The sequence below is a fragment of the Phocoena phocoena genome, chromosome 9 (assembly GCF_963924675.1).
Source record: "Phocoena phocoena chromosome 9, mPhoPho1.1, whole genome shotgun sequence".
In the NCBI taxonomy this organism is placed as follows: domain Eukaryota; kingdom Metazoa; phylum Chordata; class Mammalia; order Artiodactyla; family Phocoenidae; genus Phocoena; species Phocoena phocoena.
In genome coordinates, this window is record NC_089227.1 from 38,871,452 (window position 1) to 38,898,377 (window position 26,926).

Sequence of the window (26,926 nt, forward strand, 5' to 3'; positions counted from 1 at the left end):
TGCTAAAGATTTTTGGTTGGTCTCAGACTTGTCACAAAAAGCATACATTTTTAGAAGATAGTAGGAAGATTTACCTACAAAATTCTTAAATATGTAAAAAGTGAGCCCCCCAATTTTTAACCAGCTAAAATGTTGCTTGGACGCAAATATTTTTGAACATGCAAAAAACATTCCTAACAATACTGTAGGAACAAGTTGCATACAAGTTATTTAATAAGACTGATAATTACATTCTGTAAATATTATTTATAAAACAAATGAAAATATAAATAAAAACAAATAGAAGCTGGAAAGTTAATAGATTTTGTTTAAGAAAATTCAGCTGAGTGAATTTGAGGATCTAACCAGATTTATTCAGCAATTCATGAATCAGGCAGCATCCTATCTAGCAAGTAGAAGGGCACTGGGAAGTGCTGTACAAAATGGAAGGCTTTTATAGGCAGAAACGGAGTTGGACAAGAGGGGTATTAGCAAAAGTAAAGAACAGATTGTTTCAGACAAGATCACCTTCCCTTTGGGAACAGGAAGTACAGGGGTCTTATCAGGCAGATTATTCACTAATATGGATCAGGAAATTCCAGACTGATAGGTTTAAAATTCTACTGGGAGAGGCTAAAACAAAACTGCAGTTAGGTTAGGTATTAAGTCTTGATGGGGCTAAGCATAAGTGACTCCATTTTGGGTCACTTGTTTCTCTTTAACAATTTTATTTAAATAATGAGGAAATATAGGTGTATAAATTTATTTAATAATGTATGAAGTATATTTATTATTATAGTATATAAAGTAATTTATTATAAGCTTAACTATTTTAATTTATCTTAGTTAAAATTTTAGTTGAAATCATAAGCAAGTCAGAAAAGCCTTCATACAGAGACTTCGAGAAAGTTGTTCAAATAAGTGCTTTTGAGAAATGAAAGTACTTAGTTCCTTTGTCTTAACCAGCTGCATTTAATCAATCCTTATTTGAGAAGAATTGGATCTAAGATATCAAGATTCATGTAAATATGCATAATAAAATAATTCATAGGGACAACTTTATGATTAGAAACAGCAAAATGGTCACCGATTTATATTAACCATTGTTTCAGTGTTTATATGAATATTATGGTCAGATTTAATTATCATATTGGAGATATGAGTTATTCAAACTAAACTGTCAAACAAATAAAATATTACAAAACAATTCAAGCCAAAACAAATGCAAGTTAATGGAAACTTGAATAGATCGAATTAAAGTAAAATAAATAAAGAATAAGGAAAAGGCTTAAATACCTTAAGTTGGGAAGACTCTTAAATGATACCTTTTAGTGATATAAGAAATATTTAATTATTTCAGGCCTTGAATCCCTACATTTTTTTTTCTTTCTGCAGATAGATTTGTTTCAAATCATGTTTTTATAAAAAAAGGTCAGGTAATTTTTCGGTCATTAAACAATAAAACAATGAGAAAGAAACGGATTTAGAGATATGACTGTCCTTAAGTAAAAATAAAGTTTCAGTAGTAGTATTGATTAATACAGAGTTGGTAGAAGTAATTGTACTAGATTCAACAAACTTTAAACTCAACGCTCGGTGATAGCTTTCATGAGGATCTGTAATCTGCTTAATAGTTTGTCTTTACTCATAATTTGAGGAGAAATGACTGGAATACTTCATTATCAAGAAATCACTTAGGGCTTCCCTGGTGGCGCAGTGGTTGAGAGTCCGCCTGCCGATGCAGGGGACACAGGTTCGTGCCCCAGTCTGGGAAGATCCCACATGCCGCGGAGCGGCTGGGCCCGTGAGCCGTGGCCGCTGAGCCTGCGTCTCTGGAGCCTGTGCTCCGCAACGGGAGAGGCCACAACAGTGAGAGGCCTGCGTACCGCAAAAAAAACAAAACTAAACAAACAAACAAAAAAAGAAATCACTTAAATCTGAGGCAGGGCAGAGGGGTGATGGGGTAAGGTGTAAGATCTTTTAGTCAAGTCATTTTGCAAAGGCTTGTTATTTCCCTCTGTGCCCTTAATTATTGTGATGGGTGGCTTTCTTATGCGACGAAGTCATGTCATCCATTCATACATTCATTTAACAAACATTTATTGACTTCCTGCTATATTCCAGGGGAAGTTTATTTATACAGTAAAGCATCAGGTTTTGATTTCATATATCTCACATGCAGATTGCATGGCTTCAAATCATTTAGCTTAGTATACAAATTTCTAAGTCCAGTTTTACCCTTTAATACACAAATAGCAAATTTCTATTGCAATGAGCTTGTATTGCCAAAAGTAGACTGAACAACCTTCTCAAATGCCTACAGGTAATTTGGGTTAGGTAATTCATGAAACTACATATGAGGACTACATATGAAACTGGTCTGTGGTATATTCCTCTTGAATCAAATATTCCTTTTTCTATTTATATAAATATATGTCCACAATGGTGGCTTAAATCTAGATTTAAAAAACAACAACAAAATGAGTTTGAGGTTAAAAGTCCAATTTCAGTAATCCTAAATACTTGTAGTATTTTTTTTTCAAACTATTGCAGAAAAATTTAGATGAAAATGTTGTTATTTGGGATGGCTTTGAGAGGAATGGAGTAAAACTGTTATTACTAATACTAACTTAAAATGATGTAAAATATTCCTTTTTGTGTGCTGATATGGGACTATACTTATTAGGCACCAAAGACACTTGTAATCGTCTTTAATGCAAGTCTGATTACAGCATAATGTTAATGACACACTGCAGAATGTTGTCACAAGACAGCTTGTCTTCTTTCTCCTGCTATTGGATAAATGTTGAGAAAATAGGAGATAACTAATCTTGTAACCAAGTTCTAGTTTAATGACTTTATGTGTAATAGGGACTAAGAGATTATTGTTTGTAGCTGATTGGTTCCGTGTGTTGGATGTAGATAGACCAGGTACATCTCAGTATATCTTTGTATAAATTTATAAATGTATGCCCTTTCTGTTAGATTATGTTTGATTCTAGTGTATAAATGGGATTTTTCACCCATGATAATTATTAAATTCAATGAAATATGTAAAGGCTGGTTTATGTATAAAACAAATGTATTGCACAATCGATCTTTATCTTTCACTAAATATACAAGCAATAAAAGATAATTTGTGTTATGGCCTTAATGCCGGTGGTACATTACAAAGATTCTAAAAGAATATGCTTTATATTATGGTTAAAGGTGTATTTAAAGGGTTTCCTAGTTTTTATTTTAGAGAAATTTTAATTCAGTTGCCCAGTATGGACATTGAAAAATGAGAAGTTTAGCAGTTATGTTATTAAGAGGGTAGAATGAATTAGCCAATAAAAGAAGGAAAAATCAATGGGAATCGTAAAGCGCAACTCTAAATAATTTCTAGGATAAAGTCAGTATTAGTAATGTTCTTTATAATATGAATACTTTTCTTACATTTCTACCCCAACCAAACCATAGAACTGAAATAATCATTTACTTACATGAGACTTGGGTAAGTAAGTAAAAAGCCCAGAATACATGCAGAGTGAACACATGTTTTATCTTTAGATGTTGATTGCCAGTAGTGACGATGTCTCCTCTTCCTTAAGAAGGCAGTGTGATGCAGGGGAGTAATCGCCAGATTTGTTCAACCTGGGTTTGAATCCCTTTTCTACCATCTACTTGCTGTGTGGTCTTGAACAATTATCTTGAATTCTTCACCGTCATGTCCCTCTTTGTAAAACTGGGAGAATTCTGAAGAATAAACAGGATTGGGTAGTTGATATAGAACAAGGGCTGAAGAATCTTGAGACCCAGTTTGAATCTTAGCTGCATGTCTAGATAATTGTGTAAATTTTAGAAAGTTACATAACTTCTCCAGTCTTCTAGTTGAAAGAGAAAGAATAAAACCTACTTCTTCTAATTGTTCTGAAGATTATGAGATAATGTAAATAATACATTTAGCAGAGTGCCTGGAATATTAATATAATAAAGCTTCCAGATAGAGAGTTGATGGAGTTTAACTGTTTTATATAAGGGGGGTCAAAGAAGGCTTTTTGCTAAATGGCATTTGGGCAGAGACTTAGAAAAGGGAAGGGGATGTGACATACAGAAGATCTGGAGGGAAGAGTATTTTGAGCAGCGAGGAGAACTGGTATGAAGGTCCAGGAACAAATCCAGGCTTGGTATATTCAAGGCAAGGGGGCAATGAGGTAGGAGCAGAGTGAGCAAGAGGAAAAATGGGGGTGGGGAGAATGAGGACAGAAGAGCAGACATCCAGGCCACTTATGGCCTCATGATGGTGAGCATTAGGTTTTACTGATTGGTGGGGTTTGGCAAGTTGTACCAGGTCAGTTCTGGTTTCTGCATGGAATAATGACTGAATGGGAGTAAGGATTTAAGTGGCAAGACCAGTTACGAGACTGTCACCAAGTCTAGGTAGGGAGTGATGCTGGTTAGAGTAAGCAGTGATGGTGGTGAGTGAAGGGGATGGGATGAGGCTGGATTCTGGATATGTTTTGAAGGTGATATTAATGGGATTCACTGATTGATTATATGTGGGGTATGAAAGAGAAATAGTAGTAAATTTTAAAATTTAGGCCTGAACAACTAGAAGAGTAGAGGAACCATTTATTAAGGGGAGAATATTATAGGAGAACCAGATTGATGAAGAAGAGATCAAGAGTTTTATTTTCAATTTATTTCCATGTACCAGATTCAAAGATTGGAGAAGTTATAAATGTTAAATGTATGTCAGTGGTTTCGATGTAATCATCATTGTGTGAAATGTCAACGGTTTCAGTTAACTTTTTTCAGAAATTCTCCTTTCTGAATTTTAGTTCAGCTTTATATGGAATAACATTCTTGTGAGTTGAAAGATGCAAACCTATTACTAATTCTTTCAAAATATTTCCAAACCAGTTTAATGAACTACAAAGGAGTAATTACACAGTTAAATAAAAAATTTATGCATAACTAGATTCATTGGCTTTTATATACTAATTATGGACCAGATGATATTTGAGCACCTATTTGGTAAAGACTAAAAGTGTAAGAGTTATGAAGCCATTTAAAACTTCTTAAATGTCAGATAATTTTATTAGTGTTCATGTAATTAATATTCCATTGCTGATTTCAAAAGGTAAATAGCATTATTCTTTTCGACAGTTATTTTAAAGATAGGACATTTTTTTAATCTTACCTTTCAGACTGGAATACAAAGGTGTGTAATAAACTTAAAGACTGATTTCTAGAATGACAAAAAAATATTACGAATTTGAAAATCACAAAGAGATATTGTATTATTTACTGTCTGGCCATCTGGCTATCTTGTCATCTAGTTATCCATCTATTACTTGGATCAGCTATACTGTTCCTATTGTTAGGACCTTTAATTTACCAAATCATAATGGTGTTCTTCTACAAGAGAGATAGGTAGAGCATGATCATGAAATGCAGGCTTTATCCTCAGAATAAAGTTTGAGTCCCAGAGTTTTCCAGTGTTTAGCTATACAATACTGTATCAGTCATTTTGTACCCTAGATCCCTGTTTTCCCATCAAAATATGCATTGACCTCATAGAGTTATTTTGGTAATTTAATGAGATAATGAATATAAAGAACTTTAACACTGTACCAGAGATATAGAAAGTACTCAATAAAAGGTACTTGCTATTAGTATTCCTTGTATTGTTATTAATCATCCTCATCATTATTATTAGATTTTGAAGATTCTATTCTATCCATAGAATTTTTAATGGCCCAAACTCATGCATGAATAACACGGCCTTAAGCACTATAAATGTCTTAATGGGAGAACTTTTTAGCAGTTAAGATTAAAAATATCCTGTGGGAGAAATAGAATCTTAAAACTGTACTATCATGTAAAATACAACAAAGGCATTTTCTTTTCAAGAGGGTCCTTTGATATTTGAAATAAATAAAGCCTGGGAGTTCTCTTTGTTACCTTGGTGCTGTATGTGAGTGACTGTGGGAAAATTGGATGGTCTTTTACCTGAATAAAATGTTTATGAATTTCAAGTTTTTCTGATTCTAAAGTAATCATCTAAAGACAATATATATATTTCCTATTATGTCTCTTCATTTATTTAATAGAATAGCAGAGTTTCTGTTTGCATACAATTTTTGCAACGGCAGTGCTCAACAATAACAACACAAAAATAAACTTCAAAAAAAATATATGAGTTTATTCCCATTGAAGGGGATTGGTCCTTCTCTTGATTTTTCTAGAGGCCAGCAAGCAAATTCTGAAGTAGTACTTTGTTGACACTAGATTAATCATATTTAGAAACAATTGAAAGGACACTGAATTTAATTGTATTTTTCCTTTTAGGTTAATGGAACTGAAGAAGGTAATATGATTCAGCAAACTGATAAAGGAGATTAGTTGTCACAAGTGCATTTTTAAAAATAAGTAAACATAATATATCAATATTTATATGTATACATTCTATAAATATTCTTATTATTTTCCCAGGAGGCTGTAATAGCTTTTTTGGATGCTAAGTAGTGCCTGAAGTGAATTTTTATGGCCCATTATAAACTCCTAAAAGAAGGGTTTATAATGGGAACATGGTGAGACATTTAATATCAGCACTGAAATAGGTACTTTTGAGTTCCATATTTGTTTGAGAATAGTAACAGCAGTCAGAGTTTCTCCCAAAGGTATATTTTCTTTAGCTGCATGTCTAAGTATGTCTGATTACAGGAGTATGCTTTTGCCTATTCAATGTTGATACTAAACATTGTTTTCCATTACAATATTCTTATTTTAGAGCTTTTAAAATATACTCTACCCAATAAAATATCAGTGGAAATTATATTTTGAGATTGAGTGAAATGTTTTTCCATTGATAAAGGTTGAAAGGCAAAATGTTTCCTTCTTTTTTAAACAGAAATTCTAGAGACAGTTGACCCAAGACGTTTGAATAACTTGTTTTAGAACAAATATCTACTTTCTACTTTATCTGACTGGGAAAAAAAAAAAAGGTCAATAACAAGTGATAAATTATGTAATCGTTTACAGTTTACTAAGTACTTTTAACATAAATTATTTTATTAAGCCTGAACAAAATCCTGTTTCATGTGTTACCTTTATCATTCTGTCTATCTATCTACCTGTCTGTATATCTATCTATCTATAAAAGTCATTTGTTTATGGCCAAACAGCTAGTAACTAGCAGATACAAGGCTTCACTATTTAAAGCCATTTGAATATCAGAGTCCCTGTTCTTTAGAGTTATTAACTTTTCCAAAATACCATGAGACTTTTCAGTGACTGAACAAGTAAAATTCTGAGACACTAATTTAAAAATTAAAACAAGCATATACATTTGTAAAGTATGAGTGATTGGCTTCTTTCTCATCAGCTAGATAAGGATTTAGTTACTTAATATCTGAATTGAAATAAATCAACATCTTAGCCATATGTAGTTGAAGCCTAAATTTAAAGTTTAAGGTAAATGAAACTGTGCAGTATGCAATGTGTTTGAGAATTTCTACCTGAGGCTTCTGAATTTATATCATGGATGAGGTAGAACATTAAGGACAGTGCAGTCACTTTCACATTCAAATCTACTGTGGTGATTCAGTTCAGAAATACAGAGAAACAACATTCTGAAAGCTGTATTGGAATAAATGAGACAGAGACCCCAAAAGTCTGCTCACTGAATTTATAGTAAGCAGACAGGTGTTTTACCTAGATTCTCTCTAAAGTGATTTTCTAGAATATATATTGGCAAATGAATTGAAACTGAAATCTGAAACCCTCCTGCATATTATCTTTGAAAGACTGAGGGTCAGTGAGAAAAGGATTCTTCACAAGATTCAAAATATATTTTTTAGTCACATCACAATGAAAATATTGCCACCTAAATTCATCTTTGATATAGAGTAGATAATATATATATTTTTCTTCCATGAAATCATTTTTAGGAGCTTTACTCTCATGTAGCAAGTCTAGAATACGAACCTTTTTTTAAACACCAGTTTTCTGTGCCTAGGGCTGCATTTTAGTTCAAATTTTTTTAATATATAAAATACAAAAATATTGATGGTTGTCCCTTGAAGTTTCAGTTTGGATATATTTAAAGTGTCAAATGTATCTGTCAAGTAAAAGTGCTGCAGTACACGACATTACTTAAGAAGTCGCATGCTCTCCTCCCTTCCCCCCCCCACCATGTTCCAAGTACCGTGTAGAATGTCCATTTCATTTTTTGATCTGACCAAGTATGTATCTCTTTGGCAACACATAGACCACAGTTATGGAGCATAGGGTGGACTTTTTGGACTGTTATTTGGTATTTAGCACTCTTTTTTCACATACTTTGTATCTTGATAGGGAGAGGGCCATTTTTTAGAGCTAATTAGGAGCCTCTAAATCTAATTCAATTGTTAGTGAACCACTTCCTGGTCATGGTTTCATTAAAATTTGTAGAACACCATCAGTGCTTCTCCAATACTGTTTTCAAATTAAATATCTTTACTTTGAATAATTTCAACACAGTTTCACAGAGAACATCCAGTTTAGTGATGATCACCAGGCCCAAACCAAATAACATTTTTTTCACTTTGTCTTTGGCCACGTAGCAAGTATCAACAAATAGATGATTACAATCTCCTTCATTACGACTAAAAGCCAAAAAGGAATTATGATCTGAGCTTTTGCAAAACTGAAGTTTGTACCTCCCAAACTCAGTAGTTTTATAGTTGACAAGAACTGGATAAAAAATATTGTAGAATGTCTGCGTATATATTCCTAAAGTTTTCTTTTTTCATTTTTTTCATTTTTTCATTTTTATTTTTTTATTGAAGTATAGTTGATTTACAATGTTGTGTTACTTTCTGGTTTACAGCAAAGTGATTCAGTTATACATATTTATAACTATATATATTCTTTTTTTCATAATTTTCCATTACAGTTTATTATAAGATATTGAATGTAGTTCCCTGTGCTTTATAGTAGGACCTTGTAGTTTATCTATTTTGTATATAGTAGTTTGTATCTGATAATCCTAACCTCCTAATTTATCCTCCCCTCCCCTCCCCTCCCCCCCTTTCCCCAATGGTAACCATAAGTTTGTTTTCTGTGTCTGTGGGTCTTTTCCTATTTTGTGAGTAAGTTCATTTGTATCATTTTTTAGATTCCTCATATAAATGATAATGTGATATTTGTCTTTGTTTGACTTACTTAGTATGATAATTTATAGGTCAACCCATGTTGCTGCAAATAGCATTATTTTATTCATTTTGATGGCTGAGTAATATTACGTGTGTGTGTGTGTGTGTGTGTGTGTGTGTGTGTGTGTTGTGTGTATACACACATCTTCTTTATCCATTCATCTGTCAATGGACTTTTAGGTTGCTTCCATGTCTTGGCTGTTGTAAACAGTGCTGCTGTGAACATTGGGGTGCATGTTATCTTTTTGAATTAGAATTTTCTCCAGATATGTGCCCAGGAATGGGATTGCTGAATCATATGGCAGCTCTATTTTTAGTTTTTTTTTTTTTTTTTTTTTTTTTTTTTGCGATACGCGGGCCTCTCACTGTTGTGGCCTCTACTGTTGAGGAGCACAGGCTCCAGACGCACAGGCTCAGCGGCCATGGCTCATGGGCCCAGCCGCTCCGCAGCATGTGGGATCTTCCCAGACTGGGGTACGAACCCATGTCCCCTGCATCGGCAGGCAGACTCTCAACTACTGTGCCACCAGGGAAGCCCAATTATGGGCTTCTTAATGGAGGTGGGTCCTATCTCTGCGATGAGCTATGCAGAACACATGACCTGGAATGTTGTGAATGTTTACAGATGTTTGTAGTTCAAGAAGCAGCCTTATATCCTGATTTCAGGTTCAGCTAGCTGTTATTGAATGCCTTCTATGTTATTAGACCATTTCTCATATTTTTATCACCTAGATTTTTTATTTCTCATATTTTATTTATTTTATTTCTCATATTTCTCATAAATCTGTGAGGTAAATATTATTGTTCCCACTTGATATCTAACAGAAGTTCAGAGGGATAACAAGGATAATGAATCTAACACAGCTCGTAATTAACATACCCAGCATTAAACCCAGGAGTTTTTTTACTCCAAAGCTAATCATCTTCAACATAGTTCAGAGTAGTTTGTGTGTTTATTTATATTTACAGCAGAACAATAGATTAAAAATAAATGAGTGGATTGATGTAAACTTTCCATGGTTATTTAATAGTAATAATGATAACCAACAATTATAAAGTGGTTGCTGAGTATCAGACACTGTTTTGCTTTGCACTGTATGCTTTATTATTTTAATTAGAGGGAATTGAGATTATATACCCTGCCATAAATGAAACACAGAGATCTTTCCCTCCCTGCCCTATCCCCCCCACCCATGTATATTCACACACACACACACACACACACACACACGCAGGTATACGTACATTTATATGTATATATATAATTTAGACATATTTTAAGGAAACATCTGGAAGCATTATAATCTGTACTTAATGCAGAGACATAGAGACCTACACGGGGTGCTACAAACACCACTGTGCTGCAGAAAACTACATTCATTCATAAACAAAGATGACTTGGCATAATCAAGCCCAAGTTTACTTAATGTTTGTAACTCCCTGATTTATCAGAAAACATCAAATGAGTACATAATATATTCAGTGTTTGCATTCAAGCTAGGTTAAAAGTTTTTTGTTTTCTTTCCTTTGTTGCTGAATGTTATATACCCTCAAATTTCCAGAAGACACAGCTATCCAAACCATCCTACTCATCCAAAATTCTGGAGAAGATAGCTTTACTGACGTTTACTTTGAATTTCTTCCTAGCATTCTTGGCAAGATAAATGTATAGTATGCACATTAAAAAGTAAAGTAATTACCAGAAAAATTTATTATAGGTCCCAATTGTAACATGCCAATGCAGAATTTTAAGCAAAATTGAACTGTAGATCATTATTTATAAAGTTCCTTAAATTGAGTGAATGATTTTTTATTTTTTTTTTTTCGGTACGCGGGCCTCTCCCGTTGCAGAGCACAGGCTCCGGACACGCAGGCTCAGCGGCCATGGCTCACGGGCCGAGCCGCTCCGCGGCATGTGGGATTCTCCCAGACTGGGGCACGAACCCTCGTCCCCTGCATCGGCAGGCGGACTCTCAACCACTGCGCCACCAGGGAAGCCCCCGAGTGAATGATTTTTAAAAAATTTTTATTGGAGTATAGTTGATTTACAATGTTGTGGTAGTTTCAGGTGTACAGAAAAGTGAATCAGTTATGCATATACATATATCCACTCTTTTTTAGATTCCTTTCTCACATAGGCTGTTACAGAGTACTACGTAGAGTTCCCTGTGCTATATAGCAGATTCTCATTAGTTATCTATTTTATATACAGTAGTATATATATGTCAGTCCCAACCTCCCAGTTTATCCCTTTCCCCTTATCCCTGGTAACAGTAAGTTTGCTTTCTACATCTGTGACTCTACTTCCATTTTGTGAATAAGTTCATTTGTGTGATGAATGATTTTTAATCATTGTAAATGTTATTTATCAAATCTCTTTGTTGAAGTTCAAAAATAATGTTTCCCAAGTGAAGTAGACAAGGAAAACATTGAGAAACTATATCAAAATTTTTATATTCTGAATTAGTAGATACTTCCTAATTCCAATGGCTCTTACTACTCAAAAATTTCATAGCTTATCTCACTGAACCAAGATAACAGTATGTTTTGTCATGTTTCCTGAAGTGTTGTATGTGAACATTGAAGTTGCTGCTTATTTCACAGTTTTTGTTTTATTCTAGTACAGTGTCTACATATAACAACATCAAGATATGTGTAAACAAGGAAATCTTTGATATTATGGAATTAATCATCATAAATATACTCAAAAATGTAGAATCCTATAACTTTAGAGGGAGTGGGATTTCAGAAAACACTTAATCTTTACTAAAAACAGTAGAGGAGCAGAGAACTTAAATGTCTTCCCCAAGGTCATAGAGCGCTTTATTGGAAAAGCTAAAATATAATATATGTTCCTATGATCCTAGTCCTTTCCATTAGGTATAGGTACCTTTCATATCAATGATATGCATGGTAACTGTTACAGTGCAATAGTATTGGATACTTAGCATGAAGGAAGAAAGTCATCCCATGAGTGATGCCTGGTGAGCAGAGCATAGCCTTGACCAGTAAAGGCATGAGTTGCAGCTTAGAAAAGTTTTCAGTGGGTCGCCAGAGGAAATGTTGAGTAAATTTGCTTAGAGCTATAGAAGTGAACTAATTTAAACTGTTCAAGAACGAATTAAGGCTAAGAGCAAGATTCTGATCCTGACACATAATCTTAAGAACATTTTAAAGTATATACTTTCAAGCAGTATATAGTTTACAAAGTTAAGAGATAATTGTTAAGAATGGAAGTGGATTCCTCTTCCAGAATTTCAGAATTTACCTAGTTCTATGAAACACAGCTGAGAAGAAGCACCACAGAATTTTATTCATTTATATATAATGAAATCAAAGTAAAGCCCTATTTAAAAATACATAAATATAATGTGACTCAAAGTTAATCATTATTTCTTGCATAAAGCCAAACCAATTTTAATACTTACTAGAAAATAAAACTTCCAAAAAAGAATAGATGTATTTACTTATAGTTACTTTATATGTCATCCATTCACTATTTTTTACATGCTTATTTTAACATGTTTACTTCAAGAAATACATGTGTTAGCTTTCCAAATTCATTCTTTACTGATACTCTATTGTAGTGTTTTGTTGGTTTAAACATAGATGTCATTAAAAAGTCTTAAAATGACTAGCTGTCTTATTCAGAGTATTTAAATTGTATGTAGTTGTAAAATTATGTGCACAAGAGATAGGATTTTAATGGATAAAGTTACACAAGGGATAAAGTCAAATGACTCAGCTTGTCAGAAATGTGAAGTGCCCTTCACACATCCCTAAGTCTGGAGAATGTCATTTCACACCTCTATTCAGAATTAAGTCGAGGAATGTGTGGAGCTTTTATTCCCAGTTACACAGGGACCTACAATAAAAAGTTCTGGTAATATCATGCTATACAGATCCTTAAGGTTACAGCAGTGTTTTTTTGTTTTTGTTTTGTTTTGTCTTCTTGCAGCATAGCTTTACTCTTCTTTTGGTAGCAGAAGTAAAGAATTTTAATGTTGTAAGAGGCAGATAATACAGGAAAATTCTTTAATTACACATGTAAAGAAATTAAAGCTTAGATTAGTTAAATGGCAAACAAGTGCCCCTCATTGTTGGCAGAGATGAGAGCAAACCCTTGTACCTGACTTTTGGAGCATTGGGGGGAGGGGTGGGCTTTAGCTGTACCATACTGTACCATCTCCAGAACAATTTGGATGTCACATAGTAGTGAAACTGCCTTCTTGATATCATGGGATTCTTTTCATCTGTCTTTTAATTGTTCAAATACATTAAAAAACTTTCCAAAGTCTGCTCTATTCTTTCAGAGGGTAAATAAACTTTGCTTAACCTCCTTCATACTCCTTATACTCAACTTATCTCTGACCTGTCCCACCCCAGTCTCTTAAGTGAGCTTTCACTTTCCAAGCTCTAGACATTTGGAAAGGATGCACATTAGTCCTTAATGTTCATCTACTTCATCTTTTTATTGTTAGGTATTGAAATGTCTTTTACTAGAATTTATTTAATTTTTTCTTGAATTACCTGTGAAAGATTGTAACCCTGTAAACTTAAAATATGTGCAATCTATTTCAAACAGCATGAATACTGTTGATTTAGTTCTTCTCCCCATTTTTAATAGGTTTGTTTGTTTTATTGATGTTGAGTTGTATGAGCTGTTTATATATGTTGAATATTAACCCCTTATTGGTCATATCATTTGCAAATATCTTCTCCCATTCAGTAGGTTGTCTTTTGGTTTTGTCAGTAGTTTTCTTTGCAGTGTGAAAGGTTTTAAGCTTAACTAGGTCCCATTTGTTTATTTTTGCTTTTGTTTTCTTTGTGATGGATACAAAAATATATTGTTGTGATTTTTTTTCAATGTATTTATTTTTGGCTGCATTGGGTCCTCGTTGCTGCGTGCGGGCTTTCTTTAGTTGCGGCGAGCAGGGGCTACTATTTGTTGTGGTGTGAGGGCTGCTCATTGCGGTGGCTTCTCCTTGCGGAGCATGGGCTCTAGGCGCACAGGCTTCAGTAGCTGTGGCTCGCGGGCTCTAGAGTGCAGGCTCAGTAATTGCGGTGCACGGGCTTAGTTGCTCCATGGTATGTGGGATCTTCCTGGATCAGGGCTTGAACCTGTGTCCCCTGCATTGGCAGGCGGATTCTTAACCCCTGCACCACCAGGGAAGCCCTATTGTTGCAATTTTTATCAAAGAGTGTTCTGCCTATGTTTTCCCGTAGGAGTTTTATAGGACCTGGTCTTACATTTAGGTCTTTAATCCATTTTGAGTTTATTTTTGTATCTGATGTTAGAGAATGTTCTGATTTCATTGTTTTGCAAGTAGCTGCCCAGTGTTCCCAGCATCACTTATTGTAGAGACTGTCTTTTCTCCGTTGCACTTCTTGCTCCTTTGTCATAGAGTAATTGACGACAAAGGGGCTTATTTCTGGTCTCGATTACTGTAGATTTAGCCTTTAACTTCTAAGAGCAAATCTCCATTCTTAATATGCCCAAGTCTCTATCATTAGAAAACAAATTCTTTTCTTTGCATAGCGTGTGCCCTTCTAGCTAATATTCTTTATTGCCTCTCTTCCTTATAGCTAAAATGCTGAAGGTGTTTTCTACATTTTCTGTTTTCACTAGTCAAGTCTCATCCAATCTTGTCTACATGGATCTCTCTTGCTCTGAGTGCCAGTGACCTTCATGTCACTTTCTTCAGTGAGATTTCTTTTAAATGCCTCTTACATGAGCTCCCTGCAGGATTCATTACAGTTAGATACTTCTAAAAACACTTCTTTTTTCACTCGGCTACTGTGATACCATATCTCTAGCCACTTCTGCTCTATCACTTCTTCAGGATTGTTCTCCTTTTATCTGGAATAGCTAAAGACTTGTTATTAGGCCCTTTTAACTTTATTGACCCCTTATGTAATTCCCAAATCTATATACAATCCAGATCTCTCCTCAGAACCAGGCTAATTTATCCAACGGCCTCATTGGCATCTGCTCTTGCATATTTTGAAGGTAATTCAAGGTCAGGATATGTAACACTGAATTAATAATTTTCCTTCTGAAACTTGATGCTCTTCCAACATTTCCCAGCTCGTGAATGGCAGCACTGTTCTCATTATGCAAGTTAGGGTCCTATAAACCACCTTCATCGGCTCCTTCGCACTCAGTATCAGTCCCGTTCTGTGCCTGGCCCTGTACTGAGCACTTAAGTGACTTATTGTTTTTTATTTCTCGTGACTCCAGAAGGAAGATATTATAATTTTCTTTCCTCTGCACTCTCCATATCCAATCCATTGCTATATAATTTTAGTTTTGCCTTATAAGTAACTTCTAGATCCATCACTTCATTCTATTTCTCCCAACCCCTTCCTGATCTAGGGCCCTGTAATCTCTTCCTTGCATCACTCAGGTAACTTCACAGTTCTCTTCACTGACTTGCTCACCTTCAATCTGTAGCCAGAGTAATGTTTTTCAAACAGATCTTTGATCATTTCACCTATATGAACACCTCCTTAAATCTCAATAACGCCCTGTAAGCCCTGTGGGATCTGTCACTCACCTGACCCTCCAGCCTCACTGGATACAATGCTTATCTATTAAAACCACGCTGAAGTCCCTTGCATTTTTCCAACTCGGGGCATTCTCTGAGCTATCTTTCATCCAGTTTTTACTGTGTATATCCTGTTCTTCCTTCAGATTTCAGTTTCATTCTGTCTTTAGTAGGGAAGCCTGATCTGACTTCCTTTTAGAAGTCAATGTCCCTGTTACATGCTTTTCTATATGTCTTTGTAGCATTATTCTAGTTACAATTTGAAATCTGTTCATGAGATTATTCTAACAATATCTGTCTTCTCAATATATTGTTTGCTGTTATACAAGTTTGTGTTTGTGTTTGTCTTTTCTGAGAATTTTATCACCAGAAATTAGTGTGGTATCTGCTTCATAGCAGGGATTCATTATATATTTTTGGATAAATGAATGTTTATAGACATCTGGTTTTTCTCTGTGCTTATACATACACACTGTGACATATGCATACACATCATATCATGTCCAAACACGACCTACACACATAAATACCTGCTCTTACTCATATCCCATACACATGTAGACAAAATCGTGATAATAAAACATATTATTTATACAATCTGATATTTTTGTTATACCAGTATGGCCTGACTATTTTTACTAAATAATTTTATTATTTTTTCTGTAATAATACTGAAGTGGCTGTGTATTATCCCACCATATGAATGCAACAAGATGTATTAAATCAACATCCTCTTATTTTACTGTTAGAGTTAATAACTTGGTTAACATCTTTGTATATTAAGCTCTGTTTGTATGTGTAATTAGTTCCAGAGGAAAATAAGGAGATAGAGGAGAATAATGAAATACTAGCAGTTTTTACCTGAAGAGTGATTATTGTTTGTCAGATCTATATGTTTATTGTTTATTTGACAACCATCCTGTAAGGTGGTTATTATGATCCCTATTATACAGAAAGGTAAGTTAAAACTCATGGCACAAAGTAAGTTACTGGGATTATAGAACAAGCAAATGGCAGACCAACAATTTGAGTCCTAGACTGTCTGATTACACTGAGACTTATTAATAATAGGCTATACTCATTTTAAATTTCTTGATGTTTATTGTCATGCCCTCAGAGAATTTGTATTAATCTTCTCTACTGTATCTGTACTCTCATTACTATTGCTCTTCCTATTGTTACTAAGGAAATATATTTTTTCCATTTAAAGATATATGAATTTATTTTTAGTACATCATTGTATGTTTGAATACAAGCAAGTGAGGTTCAGTACATTTGTATCTTTCTCTGAGTTGTCTATTATCATTTTTATTATTATTTTTTAATGTGATTCATTCTTCATAGCTCTTTCTATATTAAGGGCATTAACTGTGTACCTCATATATTGCAAGTATTTTCCTATTTTGTCAATTTTCTTTTAATTTTGTTTATGTAGTATATGTGTGCGCTTATGTGTGTACTTTTAATATTGCAGTCATTTTTACTCTTTTGTTTAGCCAAATAATTTAAAACTATGCTTCTGTCATATTCAGGATTTGACTTTTGAAAACATTTTGATGATGGATAAAGGTTAAATAATTCTTGAAAGAAATGTGCTTTTATAAATATGGTTGGTTATATAAGCAAATGTAGATGAAATTTATTTTAGATGTGTCTTGCTGAGTAAAAATGTCTTAGAGATAGGAATAGCAAAAGATTTTAGAAATAGAATGAATGTACACATGAAATGAATTTGGAACAAAATGAATAGAAAGTTACCCATAACCAGACTTTATAAAAATATACAGCTATTATAAATTTTTAAATCTGTTAAAAGATTCTGCTGAAAGATTATTTTCATAAAGTATATATATGTATACATATATATATGTAAACAGCCCTGGTGTGATTAAAATGTCAGAAAATTTGATAGAAGAATAGCTAAGGGATTTGCATATGGATGGGATTTTGTTCATTGTAGTATCATAGTGTTTGTTGAAATCCAATGACTATTGCAATAATGAACAACAAAAATGCAAAATGTTTAAAAATTAAAATTAAAAAAAATGCAGTGAACTAGAAGAATAGGATTATAAAACAAGTTAGAAATGGCAATTGTTCCATAAATTTTGAAGGTTATTAGGTGTACCTCCCCAAAGTATTTTGCCCTCCCCTCAGTATAATAATCCAAACATTTCCTGTTCACCTAAATGCCTGGTAGCTTTACTAATGTCGTCAACTTCACTCTGATGTAACCTGTGAATATGAATGTTTTGTTTTATAATCCTTCCATATTCCCTATTGTAACTAAACCATACTGGTCATATAGTAGTAAATAAAAAAATAATTATTTGCTTATTGATTTGAAAAATTTCTTTACATCTGTGCTTACTCTCCCCGAGATAAAATTCTGAGTACTTCCATGATAATTGACTTGTCCCCGATGCTTCTGACACCCAGAGGTTATTAATAATGCCTAGCTCTACAAAGTCCCAACCAATCATAGTTCCTCTAACACTCATACCTTCAGAGACCAAAACTTCAAATGATCACTGCACTCTGAGTGAGGGATATGTTTACTTTATCAAGAACCACTGTATTCTTTCTTCACAACTTTATGTGCTAAAATGTGTTCTACCTTCTTAGAGTATGTGTTATACAGTGTTAGCTCCTGGTTACTAATAATTATCAATATGGACTCCAAGAATTGAAAAGTGATGTCTTCCAGACTTGTTGGATTTTGTGTTCAGTACAAAACTACTTTAGAGTTGATGATTTTCTCCCCTCTAACATCCACCTGTGTCAATACCCATCCTTTCCAACAAGTGTATATTATTGATCACATACTGTTTATATACCTGCGAGGAAGATACAGAGGGCAAAGTTAACACAAAGTTAGTCACACACACCCTCTCGCTCCTTCCCAGAGGATGGGGGCTTCTATTCTTAACATTGCCTTATTGTTCTATCTAGACTGTTATTCTTCTGTTTTCTTTTAGAGGAGGGCGGGAAGGAGTAATCTTTGAAATTTACTACCTACTTCTATTTATTCTATCTCTCCTTGTTGGTGGTGTCTGTTGACCTCTCATTCACTTCCCTCTCGTCTCAAGGAACCATCAAGGCATCTGATTTATAGTATTTGTCTTCGTTCTTATTGCATCATCGTTTGAATTCTTCACTCACTGTTTTTTTTTTTTTTTTTTTTTTTTTTTGCATTATGCGGGCCTCTCACTGTTGTGGCCTCTCCCGTTGCGGAGCACAGGCTCCGGACACGCAGGCTTAGCTGCCATGGCTCACGGGCCCAGCCGCTCCACGATATGTGGGATCTTCCCGGACCGGGGCACAAACCCGTGTCCCCTGCATCGGCAGGCGGACTCTCAACCACTGCGCCACCAGGGAAGCCCCACTCACTGTCTTTAATCACAGATTTTGCCTTATCAGTTTGTAATACGACTCATTAGAAAAGGTGGATTATTTTTCTCCACCTCATTAATTTCAGTTTGAGTCATGCAGTTTATTTTGGCCAGTGGAATGTTAGCATATATTAATTGAGTTAAGGCTTTAATTTGTTTGTATGGTTAGGCTTGCCTCTTGTGCTCCTGTCACCCAAAATGGGAAGAGCATGCCCAGGTAGCTTCTTTTCCATCAGCCTGGCCTCTTGAATGAACAACATGGAAGAGACCTAGATACTGCAGCAAAGCCCCACCGCACAGGCACCTTGCAGCAGAGTAGCCCAGGTGAGCCCAGCCTTGATCAACTAAATACAGTCAAACTGAAGACCCATGGGCTTAAGACAAAATGTTTATTATATACCAGTGAGACTTTTGAGATTGTTTATTAATCAGATATTATAAACACGTAATACATTTGATGAATCCAAATCCATTTGGCTTCAACTTTTTAGCTCCCTGAGATTATAGTTTCTGAAACCTATGAACTAGAAAAACTATCCTTTCTATGGTGTTCATCTACTCCCTGTCATATTCATACAGTAAACTATATCATTGCCCTCACTCTCTGACTTCTTTTTCTTATCCTTTCAGCTCTCTCCCTCCTGCACTCCTTAACTGCTCTTTGACCTCGTAAAGACCTCATGTACTCGACTCCTGCATTTTCTCCCAAAACTATCAGCATCTCCTTGAACTAAGTTTTCTGTTCAGTACCGAACCCATAGTCACTCACTTGACTGTATCCTCAAGCAATCTGTTCCTCTTTCATTTGCTATATATCTTTCCTGAAAACTGCAAACATAGATCGAGCCACAATTTATCCTCTTTACTTCTTCATTCAGCCTAGTAACATAACACTTGGGAAATTGTATGTTACTTAAATAATTCCACAAAATGAGATGCAAATATGGTGGTATCTCATATCATATAGATGAATTATTCAAGATGTCACTTAGCTTAATAGCAGAAAGTTTAGGATCTTCTGGAGGTTTCTCTCACTGTGCATTTACCAGAATGAAATGGTTTAGACAGCCCCAAAGCGGGCCAGTCCTCTGCACCCTAAGAGCTTGTTTTTCTTTTAAAGAAATAAAGGTCACCATCAAAATTTATTTCTAGTTTTTCATCTTTCTGGAAGTCAGCCAGATAGGGCCTGTTAGTGTGGTCTTGACCAGGAGTATACCAAGTCACAGACCCCAATCATTTGTCTGAGCTTCCCAATTGCTTATATCCGGGATAGGCAGTATTTTTCTTTAAAATGTAATATTTCCAGATCCATCCTCTTTCCCTTCACAGTAAGGTCCTTTTCCCAAAGTATTAAATGAGGTGAGCCTTAAAGACCTGAAGAATCTTACGCCACTTCTGGCCCAACATGTTCTCAGATCAGTTCCTTGTCCTTTGCTTTTTCTACTGGTATATCGGGGGCTGAATTGTTCAGGTATATTGTGTCAACTGGCATCTGATTTGGTTCAGCCACTGCAAATCATTGATAATGGAGACTTTATTGATAATGGGATAATGGAGGAAGGGCTAAAGGGGAGTTTTAAAGCTCTCTCTCCTTCTCGCTTTCTCAGTCAGCATTCCTAGCAAGTGGCTTTCCTCACTGACTCCAGCTTCCTTTGGGCAGACCACCTCAGATGACATCTTACGGTGAGAGTGAACCTTTGCCTGGGCTCTGGTCATCCTGTGTCTCCTTTTTGTCCCTGCAGGTTAGAGGTAGTAGAAACTTCACTGCTCTTGCTAATCTTGCATTGCCTTGCCAGTCCCAGTTTGTAGTTGCATCTATTCCTAAAAGATAGCAATTTCTTTACTGCCATAGTTTCTTTGTCCTTCTTATTGCTCTGATGTAGAATGCCTTTTTTCACTTTTTTCATAGAGAGCTCTTTCTCCTTTATGTCTCATCTTAACCACTGCATTGGGAAGTTTGTTAATGAAATGAGGCTGCACCTCTGTTTTCATCACTGGACTCAGTTTCTGGTATACAGAGACTACCCAGTAAATGTTAATTTCACACAACAAAGATTGCCTTGAATATTGAGTTACAATTTGATTTGAGGAATAATTTATAGCAGAGTGAGCAATTGAGTACATATGCTAATTTGCTCTTAGGGAGAATGAAAAATGAAATAAAGTCCATTTGTGGATTTGCTCTTTTAAACACTTGGTTACAGCACATTGGAAAGATATGGATGACATAGCATAACATTCAATAAAGAAAAGGGAATGGTAACATTTTTATTTCAGATGTTGGCGGAGGAAGGAAGGGCATTGCATCTGAAGGAAACAGTAGGTTAAATGGAGATAATCTGAGGGTGCGTGTGGATGCCTCTCACAATATCAGCATTCAGCAGTTTCTAGCTTATTCTACTCTTACTTTTGGTCTTATATCTGTGTTTGACTCTAAGAGGAAATTAGGTATTCAACCTTTGTAAATCAGCTTTGCATATCACAGTAAGCATGCCTTTGGCCAAAAAGCCACCCTCTTCTTTCTGACATGATAAAATGGATGAACTTTCTGAAAACTATCTTCCTCAAAGGAATCTTTTACTTCTTTCTTAAAAGGAGGTCTCATTCTCCTGGCTAAAGAATTATAATAATTAGATAAGTGCGGTGCTACTATAATGTAATCTTACATAAGAGAAAAGTAAAGAATATAATCACTAAGCAAATTAACCAAGCTTAGATGAGTGTCACTGGTCCTGATTTTAGGTGTCTTTATCCTGGCAGATTCCATGATTCATGTAGGGTTCAGTGGTTTAAATAACAATCTTTATCAAAGGATATTTGAAAAGAGCAAGTCACTGTGGTGATTAGATAGATAGCAAAGAGGTCATATGTAAATATTTTCCAAGGTCTTTACATGAGTTTACTTCCTTATTGAAAACTAATGGATACTATGGAACACTAATTAGTGTTCTCTAAGAGTTCTCCAAGAGGAGTTGCATTGGAGTTGATGTGAATTGGCAGAAAGCATCATAAATTGATTTGATCACTAAAAGGCCTTACATTTGGGGCTTTCTTTTTAAAGTGGAAAATGGTTCCCCAATGAAAATATATCATAGGAGAATGAGAGGAAGAGAAGATAAAGAAAATTGAATGTTCGTCACTGATCAATTATTCAGAAACAATTATGGTTTGCTAGGGAAAGCATGCTGTGCCGAAGCCAAACCAAACTCAAGTAGGCATGAGAATTAATTACTTTCATGCTTGCATAAGGCTAGAGGAAGGAGGACGTGGTATCTATTGGCAGAAATGTCCTCCTCTCTTAGAGCAGGAAATGATGATGACACAATGAGAGACCTTACTCCAAAATGTCAGACATTTTCTTATCAGGGAAGAGATTCTGAGCTCAGTTTATAAGAGAGGTATTAGTCCGAGTTCTCTAGAGAAATAGAACCAGTAGGATGGATGTATATTATAATATATATGTAACATGTAATAAAATACATAAAAACATTACATATATGTACATTATATATATGTATGTATGTGTATATATATGAGAGAAAGAAAGAGATTTATTTTAAGGAATTACCTCAAGCAGCTGGACTGTGAGGGCTAACAAAATTCGCAAGGCACGCTAGCAAGCTGGGAATTTTGGCTAAAGTTGGCGTTGCAGTCGTGAATCCAAAGACTGGAAACTCAGGCAGAATTTGTGTTGCAATCTGGAGAGCAGAATCCCTTCCTGCACAGGGACCTTTGTCTTTTCTCTGAATGCCTTCAACTGATTGGATAAGGCCCACCCACATTATGGAAGGTTACCTACTTTATTCCAAATCACCTGGCTTAAATGTTAATCTAAAAAATATCTTTACAACAGCCTGTAAACTGCTGTCTGACCAAACACCAATGTTTGACTGAGCATCATAGACTGGCCAACTTGACATATAAAATTAACTAGCACACTTAACTGTAACTACTTATGGCCCAGGTCTGTGCTATGGATAATAACCTCTCACATTTTGATAACTATTTTTACACACTATCATAGTCATACATTTCATATTCTGACAACATTATTGTAAGTTATGCAGGGAAGCAAGTTTGGCTCCATTGACATAAATAAGGAAACAGAATCATTAAAAATATAAAATTCTTAAACTTTATATTGAAGTTCACATCCAGTGTCATAAAGAATATAATGAGCAGCCAATAAAAAAATTGTTAGTAAGAAAATATATTCTTGGAATTAAAATTAGGTGTTATTTGATGTGGATAGGAGTGTCATCTTTATCATTAAATTAAAATTATTCTGTGTATTTGATTTGTAAGCAACTTCAGTTTAGCTTGAAATATTTTCACTTACAGAAACTGGTAAACTGTGATAAAACAATTTTAACGATAAGAATGTTACTGTCTTTTCTTTTGAAAAACATTAAAATCATACAAGAAACGAAATAGATCTACTTCTCTCAGATAACCTGTATCTAAAGAGAAGAAGAGAGAGAGAATTAAAGAGAAAGTGGCAATTGTCAATCCCTGCAAAGGAATCTGAAGTCCCCCTCCCATTGAGGGAGATTTAAAAGGCTTTTCACCACAATTAAAAAGAAAAAGGGCAATGATTCATATTAGTTGAACAGGATGTGTGTATGTGTGTGTGTATATAAATTATTGGGTTTTTTTCCCACTTGAGATAGGTTTTTTTCCCCTTATGGAATTGCTGTTAGTCACAGGTGTCATATATAAAGGGAGAAAAAGTTCGATCAGTATTTAGGAAGTCTCCCCCAGTGAGGCAGTGTTTCCCTTTCACTGCCGTGGAGTTGAATTTTTTTGAGCTGAGAAAATTTGAAGAGCGTCTCCATTTTTAGAGAGTGAATTGGTTAACTATAATGCTAGAAAGAGACTATTATACCAATTATTTAAAACATTTTAAAACTGGCCTAATGCAAGCGATTATGTTTGGAGTTAATGAAGCACCGATTCCCCTAATGTAGTTGAGTAAAGGAAAGAAAGATCTTTTGCCAATAAAAATCTCATCAGGTGATGCCCTTGACAGAACATCCCACTATTCCTGTCAGCCAGAGCTGTCATAAACAAACCACTGATGAGACAATGACAATAATTAACACTGTGTTAATGGGCTATGGAGCCTCACAGTTATTTTTTCAGCTACAGTGAACTGAATGAATGCCAGGCAGTGCACATGGCTTAACATCATAACATGTTTCTCTTTTATTTACTGCGGTTACGTTGGCTCTCTTGTGTTACAAATCAGAGATATGCTTTCTTAGACTCATGGGATGGTAGATAAGGATACTAAATGCTGGAAATCCAATAGCTATGTTCATATCACCATTAAAGGTTAAGAGTAAAGAAACTGGCTTAATCTGGACTTTGTTTTGATAAGGCTATGGTAGTTTGACCCAGCACAATGGAAGACACTTTGGGTTATGATTGTAACTCTAGGGGAGAACATTTTTTTAAAAATCAGAAATTTGAACCCACAATTAAAATAATCACAGGCAATGGGTTTTGTTAGAGATGTGGCCACTGGCAGAATCAGGTTACTAAAGTCAGGAGAGGTGCTGGCTGCTGCTGCTACAAGCAGGCATTTTGGGTGGCAGTTTTTGTAACAAGATATCACATTCTAGTACAGGGCAGCAAATTGAGTTAAGAAGGGGTCAAGGATGACCTGCCACATAGGTTCCCTGAAACTCCCTCTACTGTGCATCTCTAGAGCCATCATTTCAGTCTAACCTGTTTATACTCTACTGTATTTTCAAGTGTATATCTAAAATATCTCTCCCTCTTGGCATTGCGACTTTTCAATAAGATATTTATGGAACACATTTCAGGCTTAATAAATTTCATCTTACACAAGGAACAAACATGGTAAGTCTAGACAATTTTTTTTTTTTCGTTTTAGCTTCCCTGCTTGAACTCAAATCAAAGGAAGTAACTGTATTACATAAAATGCATTCACTTGTAGAAGTGGAAATGTTTTGATCTCTATTAAATACTGGATAATTAAGGAAAAAGTTTGAATGTACTGTGAAAAGTGGGATTATTTTTACCATCCTGAATGACAAATCTTTCTGAACAGGCTTTCCAGCAATTAGTCTTGCTCTAATGCTATTTCTACACTGGCAAGATGAAGTCTGTTACTTGCCAGATATCTGGAGAATATGGTGCTTTCTGTACAGGCACCAGTATTTGTCCAAAAGCCAGAGTAGACGCTTGTACTTGGCCAGTGTAGAAACAGCAGAAGAGGCCTGAAGTACTCAAATTTTGACTGGATTAGTTGGGTGATTTCTCTAAGGAATCACTGCTTTACTTCTCTGAGAGTCACAAATTATTAAACATAATGCAAGGAAATCTGTGGGTTATTCTGACTGTTTACTGAATATGCATTATGTTTGGCATTACTGACAGTTGGAAGGAAGTAAAATCATGATCCTGACTCTGAGGGAGACCATAAAGGGTGTTTTTATCTTAGACTCGCAACTTAATTGAAGAGGTTTATATGGTATTTCAAAATGGATTTTTAGAAAACTATTATTATACACACTGTAGTGTAAAAATGCTTTTATTTTGATAGTCTTTTAAATATTTGTGTAGACCGTCCCTTAAAATAGATTGAAAAGAAATTCTAGTATTCTTGTTAGAATTCATGGTTGTTTTCATAATAATCTAAATTTTTTGTTAATATTGTCATCGTGTATCTCTCCTATTAAAAGGGAAAAAAAAGTGGCAGTCTGAGCATTGTTAAAAATTTTTTCATTTTGTTAAATTCAAAGGCTTCAAAATAATCTGTTTCGTGTCCTGTGTCTCTTTGAGAACTTCAAGAGAAATGGATTTTTCAAAGAGCACCATGTTGAAGCAGATTTTCTTTGCCATTCTAGAAACACATACTTTGAATGTCACTCCATAGTCTGTCTCAATTAAAGTACTGTCAACCTTTAAGTTTTCTCTTTTCTTAAGCCAAAATTAAAGCTCACTTTTTCATGGGAGTAAGTGTATAGGACAGTCAATGTACAATCACTGTACAATCATGGTAATCAATCTCCTTGTTTTCTCGAACCTTAGTACTTGGCTGTGGAATTAGTTAAAGGTTACAGTGTGGTTCAATATGGAGTCTAAATGTTCATCTTTGTTTCCATTATAGAAATATCCTTTTTTTAGAATTGAGGTACTCAGTAATCTTAAGTGTTAATGATAAAATATAATTATTCTGGATTTACTAATATCATAAATACTTGTAACATTTAGGTTGATAGCATAAAACAGAGCTATAGATAATTATGAAAGAACTGAACACTCAAGTGGAGTGCTGGATTCTTTTTTTTTCCATAGTTAGATCCATATCCAAAACCATGGTGGATATATAATTTTTCTTATGTATTTATAATAATAGATACTAAAATACTGTTTTATGTACTAAAGTGCTTTCAGATATATTCTCAAAAGCTAGAGAGTACTTTTGTTTCAGGAGTAGTAATGGTGGTGATGATAATAGTGGTATTCCCATTTTACCAGTGAGAAAATGAGGCTTAGAGAAGTTAAAATATTGGTTTAGATTTATATGTTTTATAAATTGCAGGGCAAACTCATTAGATTCATATTTCTTGATTCAAAATTTCTTACTAATTTCATCACACCTTTCTTTTGTGTCCACCAGGTGTAAATGGGAGTAGGATTCCTAGATCTGCAGGATTTGCAGGCATGTTTCAGGACGACTTCCTAAAGTTGTACTTAAATACTCCCTAGATCTTACCTAGACTCAGACTGGGCCCACCACTGACAGCCAGCTTAGAAACCTAAATGACTTTCAAACTCAAGGCCTTTCAGAGAC

At 34.9% G+C, this 26,926-nt stretch overlaps 1 protein-coding gene across 6 annotated transcripts in view; it reads left to right on the top strand.

Annotated features, from left to right (window-relative positions):
* The window catches only part of DGKB (diacylglycerol kinase beta), a 645,730-nt gene that overhangs the window by 382,696 nt on the left and 236,108 nt on the right, over positions 1-26,926 (top strand). The window lies entirely within an intron of this gene.